The sequence below is a fragment of the Schistocerca serialis genome, chromosome 4 (genome assembly GCF_023864345.2).
Source record: "Schistocerca serialis cubense isolate TAMUIC-IGC-003099 chromosome 4, iqSchSeri2.2, whole genome shotgun sequence".
NCBI lineage: Eukaryota > Metazoa > Arthropoda > Insecta > Orthoptera > Acrididae > Schistocerca > Schistocerca serialis.
In genome coordinates this window covers 241,543,498-241,552,859 of record NC_064641.1, presented here as the reverse complement: position 1 = coordinate 241,552,859, position 9,362 = coordinate 241,543,498, and positions in this window count along the sequence as shown.

Below are 9,362 nucleotides of genomic sequence, written 5' to 3'. Positions count from 1 at the left end.
ATAATTAGGACACTAGGAATGGCTGGTATCTCACCAACCAAATGAAGTTAGTTGATTCCTTGTGTCAGAGTCGAACGTCACGATTTATAACGGTATGATGTTGAATCATTCCGAATACAGACCAATTAAGTATTAAAGAATAGTGCAGTGGTTAAATCTTCTTAGTAGTGAACATTACGATCTGAGCCACTAAACGTACTTTTTGTCGAACACGTGTAGCAGAAGAGGCAATCCTCTTTCTCCTTCCATACAGCTGATACCACTGTAACATTTCATTTTTATTTTTTAGAAGAAGCACCCAGAAACAGTAAAATCAATATATATCTCAAATTTGCTCTGACAGATGTAATACAGCTTACGTTTTCATTCAAATTATCAAAGATTTATGTGGTAACATGTCGAACACAGCATTATGATCAACTGTCAGTCCTACTGATGAATATGATTGTACTGGTTCTTCTTGTTATGCTTCTGTAGATATTACTGCTCCTTTTTAAAAGTTTGATAGCTCTCTTTTGACCAGTTTCTCTAGGGTATATGTTCATGATGTTCTAAAATTCCCTTAAATGTACAACGTTCTTTTGTTTTTGGGAACACCTGTGAAAACACATATGCTGTTGCAACCCTGCAGGAAGGGTAACGTTCAACATATCTCACGACTCGAACACCACGCACAGGTCCTGGTGTGTCTCACAAGCTAGTTACGATTATCAAAATTGCAGAGTTCCAACCTTGCGATTTCCAATTCCTATTTTTAACGTATTCCATCCTAATTTTATTTTGTAGCACTCATAAATATCTTTTGAGACTCAAACTTCTTATCCAGCTTCATTTGTTCACGGCAGGTAACCGAAATAACAATACTACTGTAAAGAAAAATACATAGTTGATTACAATGAAAGACACTGAAGTTATTAGCGGCAGTTTTCAATTGGTTTTCAAGGAGGTGTCGGTACTGTGCCATAAATTCTTTTGCACACTGAGATAAGAGACTGAACCATCAGTACTATTTCCTTAGGGTTCAGCAGTTAGCCAAACATGTGACCCTCTCCTGCCTATTGCAGTCTAAAAACATTATATGTCATAATTTGAAATCCACTTGACAAATGAGGTAAATTATATTACTTACTGTCATTAATAATTTATCCTCACAGTATGTAGCTCTTCACAGTGGAGATTTGACAGGACATCTATTTCAACAATGTAAACTTTAGCTAAAAGGGCAATTCGAAGAATATTTATGCTCGAGAATCTAATGGAGCGTTGTATAGGAAAATGAATAGATACAAACACTTAGACATCCAGTATGTTGTGTTGGTTGAACTGCTACATATGATAGTTATTACTCGCCGGCTGCATTCAAAATACTCCTTCTGAATAGCTACCTGAGAAAAGTATCCAGTAAGATGTTAATAAGAAGAATGTAGACATAAAAGAAGATATTGACTTGCATCTCCAAAAAGAAGTAACTGTATTAAGAGAATTTAGGTATATGAAAAACTCAGCAGTTTATTTTCTCCATTTTAAGTTTCTGTGAGTAGGCACACCAAAGAAACTGGAATTTAGATTACATTTGCTTATGGTTTCATACATCTACTAAGAAATATGTCACTTCATTAGAAATAGCTCGCCACTAGTGAATTGTTTAATTTTCTCTTAGATTGAACTTTATTATTAGCTGCAAAATTTTTTGTATCTGCTGCAAAGTTAATGAAAATTTCTTTTCCTGAAAAATAGATAGTGACTTTAATCTCTGTCAATTTAAACTTATTTCTGGTATTGCTTTCATGAACCAAGTTCTTAGTTTGAAAAAGAGATATATTGTTTATGACAATCATTATTAAAATATAAATATATTGGGAGGCAGTAGTTAGTATACTTAGTTCTTTGAATATGTCATGGCGGACATTCTTCAGTTTATGAAACAAATAATTCATAATACATGCTTTTGAATGTGGAGTACTTCCAGTTGGTTTAATGAGATGCCTCAAGAAATTATCCCCTATCACATTATAGAATGAAAAGAGGTGAGGTATGCTACATTCTTTATTTTTTTGTTGGCTATGTGTAGCAGCATCCACATTGCCAAAAAGTGATTTGTTTAGGAACTTAAACAGTTGTGTGATATGCAACTCCCAGTTGAATTCATTATGAAATCGTAATCCCAAAAGTTTGACACTTTCAGGCTATTCTACCTGCGTGTCATATTTTAGGAATACACTTGGGAGGGGGTTCTTCATACAAGTTCTGCACAGTATATAGAGCGTTTTTTGAAAAATAGCGACGAAATATTGACTAGCAACCATTCATTAACGTCAATAAGATTTACAATTAATGACATTTCTAAATCTATACTTGTTATTTCTGCTATCAAAATGAAGCATGATCTGGCTATGTAGTGATTTGTTATTGATCTACCCCAAAAAATATCATGGAAATCTGTGAGACATCACATGTAACTGGTTCTCAGTTGGATGATGCTTGATAGCTTAATATAGATCTCTCTGGTGTTGGTAACCTAAGATTCCTGTCAGGGAGGTAAGATTGGATGCAATCTGTAGGTCTTTTGTGGCATCGTAGTATACCTGTTTACTTGAGTGGACATTGTGATTCACACAGTCAAATGCTTTTGAAGGATCACAAGTACACCAACAGGCTGTAATTAATTGTTTAAAGAATTAAGCATATCCTTACTGTATGTTTAAGAAGCCTTCACAGTATCCGAAATCTGCAGAAATCCAGACTGTGACATTGACAATATATTATTTGATGTCAGACACAAGCACTGTATACATCACTCCACTGTATGTCATCAAGGTGTTTCCTAAAATTAGCAATTTTGGCCTACTGACTGTCTTAATCATCTCAAATTTAGTAGATTTTGTACCTTGATCAGTATTAACATGCAGCAAAAGGAACTATAGCCTGTGTTTCAGGAGGACATTGGTTATGGTTTTGTAACATTACTTTCTTCATTAGAAGTTTCTATAAAAGATACTGTCAATGACTGAGCAATCAGCTACCCTAGTTGCAAAATTAGGAATGCAGCCAGTGTTACTGACTGCAACAAATTCTTGTTCAGGCATTATAGGAAAGTCTTTATTATAAGGCCACACAAATGTTATTTCCTCGTCTGTACTGTTAAATGGGCCAACAGGGAATCAAAGTGATTGATGAAAAAATAAAAATTAGCTTCAGGGTCATAGTATACCTCTATTGTTACAAATGATTTATTTTGAATTTCTACTTGTTCTACATGCTTCCCAATGTTGCACTAACAATATTCATTAACTACCGCTGTATTAACTTTTTGTGTTATACTGGTTACAGTATAGAATTTAGTGTGTTGGTTTTTGTTAATTATGAGTTCATGTGGAAAACAACTGTACTTACTAATTCTTAGACAAGCATTGATGAAGATTTCTTCTATTGCTGTCTCTGAGAAGGTTAACAAAAGCAACTTTTATGTACTACTATTATAAATTATGGTGTTAGACCGCTCAAAAATGTAATGAGGACACTTAACTGTACATAGTCGGATATAGCTCATCATTTCTCCTCAATCTCAAAATATCTCCTTCCATCAGTGTTTAAAAGAGCTGTTTACCCCATTGTACATAGGTTGTTCAAAATTAATTGCTTGATATGTAACTTGGCAAGAAGCTGACTCACGCATTTGTACAAGTTAAAAAATTACATGCTGGTAAGTTTTTAATTAATATTAGGCGAGTATATATCCAAATAAAATATATTAGTTAAATATTCAATATTTAAATGTGAAAATACTCTTGGACACTTTTCTAGCTCAGATTAAGGGGAACACATCGTGGTTCAGGTCGAAAAAAATAGATTTTCGGTTTCCATCATATTTCGATAGATTAAGGTTTTATTTAAGTATGCTGAAAAGTATTTTGCAGAAAAAAAAATTTTCCAGCATTTAAAGAGCATTTTCATACCAAGTGTGTTTATGTGCAAGGCCACTTTTCTGTCACTCATTTTTCTGCATATATTTTAGATCTTCATATCCCCTACATTGCAGGTTAGGGTTTTTTTTTTACTCGCGAGTTCGTTGGCTATCCTTGGAATGCAATGGTCAGTGTTCTTTTGCTCCTATGGATTGTAAACAACACACTTTCAACTACATGGTTTGTTTTGTAGTACTTGTTATACTTACGTTTATAGTGCTTGTTTAGGTGTTTGTTGTGTTTATTGAAGATGACGAAATGTAAAGGCATTTTCAAGAGACGACAATTTAGAGGTGACAAGTTTAGAAAGCTATCTATACAATAGGTTATGTCGCCTGGCAACGATGTTTCTAAATTTAATTCTTCAAGAAGTGCGTCATCAAAGAAGCTCTCACCAATTCAAGAGAGGTACAACGAATTTACTGTAAGTGACAAGGGGTGCAGTAACATTACTATAAATTTGAGAATATTATCAGACGTAATTTCTAAATTTTTATGATGCTGACTGTGTGGTGAGTCACAGAGCTTGAAAATTTGTGAGAGTGCCAGTGGGAGAAAAGGCCTAGCAGTTTCTTTGGATTAAATTGCACAGCTGTGATTTCATTTATGAGTTCTTCAAAACCAGATGAAAGTGGCCCTTATGAAATCAGTACTAGATTAGTTTATGCATTATGACCCATTGGCAAGGGCATGGCTGCAGGGAGAACATTTTGTTCCATGATGAACTTACATCAACCACCAAATAAAGTTGAAAAACTGTCTGCAGTATTAGGGATAGTTGTGTGTGAGGTCAGTGAGGAAAGCATGAATCTGGCTGCTAGGGAAGCAGTTGAAGAAAATGATGGATGTTCGGATATCGCAGTTGCACTTGGCAGAAATTGGCAGAAAAGAGGACATACTTCTCTGAATGGAGTAGTGACTGCCATGAGTGTAGACCCCAGTAAAGTGTTAGATGTAGAGATAATATCTAAATATTGCAAATGTTGTAAAGTCAATGAACATAAAGAACACAACTGTGTGGCTAATTTTAGAGAAACAAGAGGTGGTAAGGAAGTTCATGGAGTACTACAAATATTTCATTGCCCCGTAGAAACAAGAGGCGTACGGTACACCAAATATTTGGGCATTGGTGACAGTAAGGCATACAAGAGTGTGGTGAACTCTAAGCCATATGGAGATGCCATTATTAGCAAAATAAGATGTGTAGGCCACGTTCAAAAACTTTTGCGAACAAGGCTGAGAAAACTAACTGTTGATATGAGAGGTAAAAAATTAGCAGATGGAAAATTGTTGACTGGACAGGGTCAGTTAACTAAAACTGAAATAGAAAACTTGCAGGTATACTATGGGCAGCCAATTAGGAGAAATAAAGAAAATCTGAAGGCAATGAAGAGAGATGTTTGGGTCATATTCTTCCATAAGTCCTCTACTGATGATAAGCCATGTCAAGGATTGTGTCCATCAGGAGAAAAATCGTGGCACAAATACAAGAGGGCTCAGGCAACTGGAGAATCTTATTCTCAACAGCATTCTCTTACTGCTGCTGTTATTACCTATTTTCAGAGACTTGGCTTATCCTGACGTTCTAAGGAAATGTCTGCGTGGGCTGACACAGAACCCAAATGAATGTTTCAACAGCATAATTTGAAATCGACTTCCTAAAACTGTATTTGTGAGCCTGCATACAAAGAAACTACGAGTTCATGATGCTGTTATTACATTCAGTTGTGGTAATATTGGAAAGTGTAGGGTACTGCAAAAGCTGGGAATTAATCCTGGTGAAAATTTGAACACTGGGCTGCAACATTTCGATAAAATGAGGATAGCCATTGCAGACAGGTCTGCATCTAATATGGCCAAGAAAGCAAGAAGGAAGGTGAAAAAGAAGCTGGAAGACATGCTAGAGGCCAAAGATGGGCCATCATATGCAGCAGGAAAGTTTTAATTAACTGTAACTAACAAATTTCAAAATAATTTTCTTTAAAGTCAATTTCCCACAAACTAAAATTATTAGTACATATGCCCCATTATATCAGAAACTATCATAGATAAATGAGTGACATTTTCAGAGACTCTGCGTAACATAAAAAGCCACCTCTGGTACTACATCATTAATATACCCCCATTAGGAAGTGCACAAAAAATATTTTCTGCAGAAAAAAATTATATTTTTTGTTAATAAATTTAAAAAAGTATTTCTTAAAAACTAAAAATGGATAAAGTAGATTTTGGTACAGTTGACTCTATTATCATCATGTAATGTATAGTAAAAATTTGAGGTCCTGTGTCAAATAGTTCTTCAGATATTTGTCAAATATGTGCCTAAATTAACATGGGTTAGACAGGCAGGTTGTGGTCCCCTTAATTAGGAAAATGAAGCCTTTAAGGAAACTTAACAAACTTATTTAGATGTTCCATGCCATCATTCTCATAAGAACATTTAACAAAGACATCTAGAAAAATACTTCGGAATTTGGTTGACAGTTACTTTTACACTACACAAGCATATATTTTTAGGCAGTCTATTACTTCCAAGATTTTAATAACAGATATCAGCGCTATCTGACAACGGAAATTATGGGGAATAAAATTTTAAGTCCACCTCCTTCCTCCTTCAATGAACCTCTTGAGCCTGTCTTTACCAAATATTAATTAGTAATTAATTAAATATATTTTCATTTTGTGGTTTATCATTCACATTACCGTTTTTCAATAAAACTGTGAGCTGTCTTGAGCGTTAACTGATTGTATAGTACCTTATTTCCCTTATAGTCACAATTTTTTCATTGTTGCCACTAATATCTGTCATAATGTGCATATTTATAAACCTTTCCCTTCCATTATACATTGCTGTTTTTTTTATGTTTCTGTTCATTTCAAAAGTGGACTCAGAATCATTGTAATTCCGAAAATTTGCTTGACTGCATCATTCCACTATACCTATGATTTCTGAAAATTTTCACCTTGGTATTACTATCAAATACATAGCCATGATTCAGAATTGTGTAGTATTACGTACAGTATTCATTTTCTATAGTTCTAACTTATGGTCAGTTAGTGCAGCAATAAGAAGGCAATTTTTTCCAGTCTGGTAACTGTCTGTAAAATACAAATTTCACAAGCTTCTAGATAAGCCGGCAACCATGAAAGTACATTTAATTCTAGTCCCTGGCATTGTAGATTGGAATCTGGAAGTATAAATATTTACTCTTTTAAAATATTTGTCTCATCATTAATCAATATCGAGTGAGAAGTTAAAGATCGTGTGTTTGTGTTCAGTGGCATACCATGTTTAGTTATTAAAAGTTGTGCGATTTGCATGGAAGTGTGACTACATTGGATGGCAGAATAGAGTGGAAACATGTCATTAGGAGCCTCGTCTTTCTGCATACACATATATCCTGGTTCCAAAATGAATGAAAGTTCTTCCTCTGGCCTCCAAGGACAGCCCACCTTGACGATATGAAATAGTGTCTTTATTTTCCACATAGAAATGACAGTTTCAACAGCATCTAGGGACATTTGTTATTCCGCACTTCAGTTTCAGGAAGAGTTAGGAGCCATCAAACGCCATTAGCGGCATGAGATATATAGATATATACAAGGAATGCCTCTAAATTTGGTAATATCTCCAGGCTCTACATCATATAGCGTCTGTTGTCAGGAAATATTATCAGATACATTAGGTAGCCCTAATTGTTTGCTAAAGTGGTACTATTCAATTTAAAGAGGTTTCTGTTATCTTATTTTTCAATGGGGTATGCAGCTTTATAGTGGAGATAATGTAGTTAAAGAGCCAATGGAATTTATTTTTGCAATATATTTCAGTTATTGCGTGTTCTGTTAATGTTTTGGTGGCATATTAACACTGCTACATACCTCCTTATAAGGGACTACTTGAGACTGCAAGACTCTCTACAAGTTACTGAAGCTAAAGTTCTGGATAAGAAGATGTGCAGGGCTAATGGTCCGCACTTATCAAGCCCACTGGATAATTTGCCTACTCTACCCATGGAGAAAAGTTAACTCATTATTATTGTAAGTCTGATATGAAATAATTTACTCTACGACGATAGAACTGCTCATTAAGACATCAACACACTGACATGTGTATGAGTCATTTTCTAATGATCTCTTCCTGATTAGATCACATTATGACAAATAACCAATAACACTTCCCAGGCTAACTGCGTTCTGATAATTCTATCCAGAAACAGCCAGTGACATGTACTGATTTTTGATGAAGAAAACCAAGTGTTACAGTCTTATGGAAGATACTTTCGATAAATACAATGATTCGGAATCCACGTTAAACTGTATCCCTCCAGCAGTTGGCTGGTTAAGTAATTTCAAAAGTTAGTTAAAGGCAATACTTTACCATCTTCAGTACCTTGACTAGTACAGTACTATGGTGTTGAACCCATGCATATGGTTATAGACACATTTGTGATTATTTACTTTCACTATTTATTATTACTACTACATAACTCGTTTATTAAGCTCAATACACTGGCTATATGGAACACAAGTACACTATTCCAAACTGTTAACCTTTTCAGGTCCTCTGGCTACAACTGTGCATATTAACATTTTAATGTGTCTTCGCTGCAACAGAAGTATTTTTTCACAATTGAGACCTGACGTACACATTTGTGAATTTTCAGTCCTTTCATCATGTGCAAGTGCAGCCAACTGTTGCCAATCACCATGAAAATATCAGAAAGTCATTGCACTTTCCGAAAACAAAAATGTTCAAAAAAATGTTCAAATGTGTGCGAAATCTTATGGGACTTAACTGCTAAGGTCATCAGTCATTAAGCTGACACACTACGTAACCTAAATTATCCTAAAGACAAACACATACAACCAAGCCCGAGGGAGGACTCGAACCTCCGACGGGACCAGCCGCACAGCCCATGACTGCAGCGCCCGTAGACAGCTCGGCTAATCCCACGCGGCTTTCCGAAAACCCCTTAAATGTCAGGCACACGTGAAGGGTGCCAGATGATAAACGAAGATATCAGGCTGAATACCATTTGGTAAAATATGGAGGACAGAAAGAGTTTCTTTGTGCTGACATTGACAGTAACCGTAACCTGCTAGGAATGTTACCCAGTGGCTATTCAAATGGCTCTGAGCACTATGGGACTTAAAAAAACATCTGAGGTCATCAGTCCCCTAGAACGTAGAACTACTTGAACCTAACTAACCTAAGGACACCACACACTTCCATGCCCGAGGCAGGATTCGAACCTGCGACCGTAGCAGTCGCGCGGTTCCAGACTGAAGCGCCTAGAACCGCTCGGCCACATCGGCCGGCCCGTGGCCATTCACTATCTCAAAGAAATCATTTGAAACTTAAGAAACAAGATAAGCTGAAGAAACTAAATCCTCAGA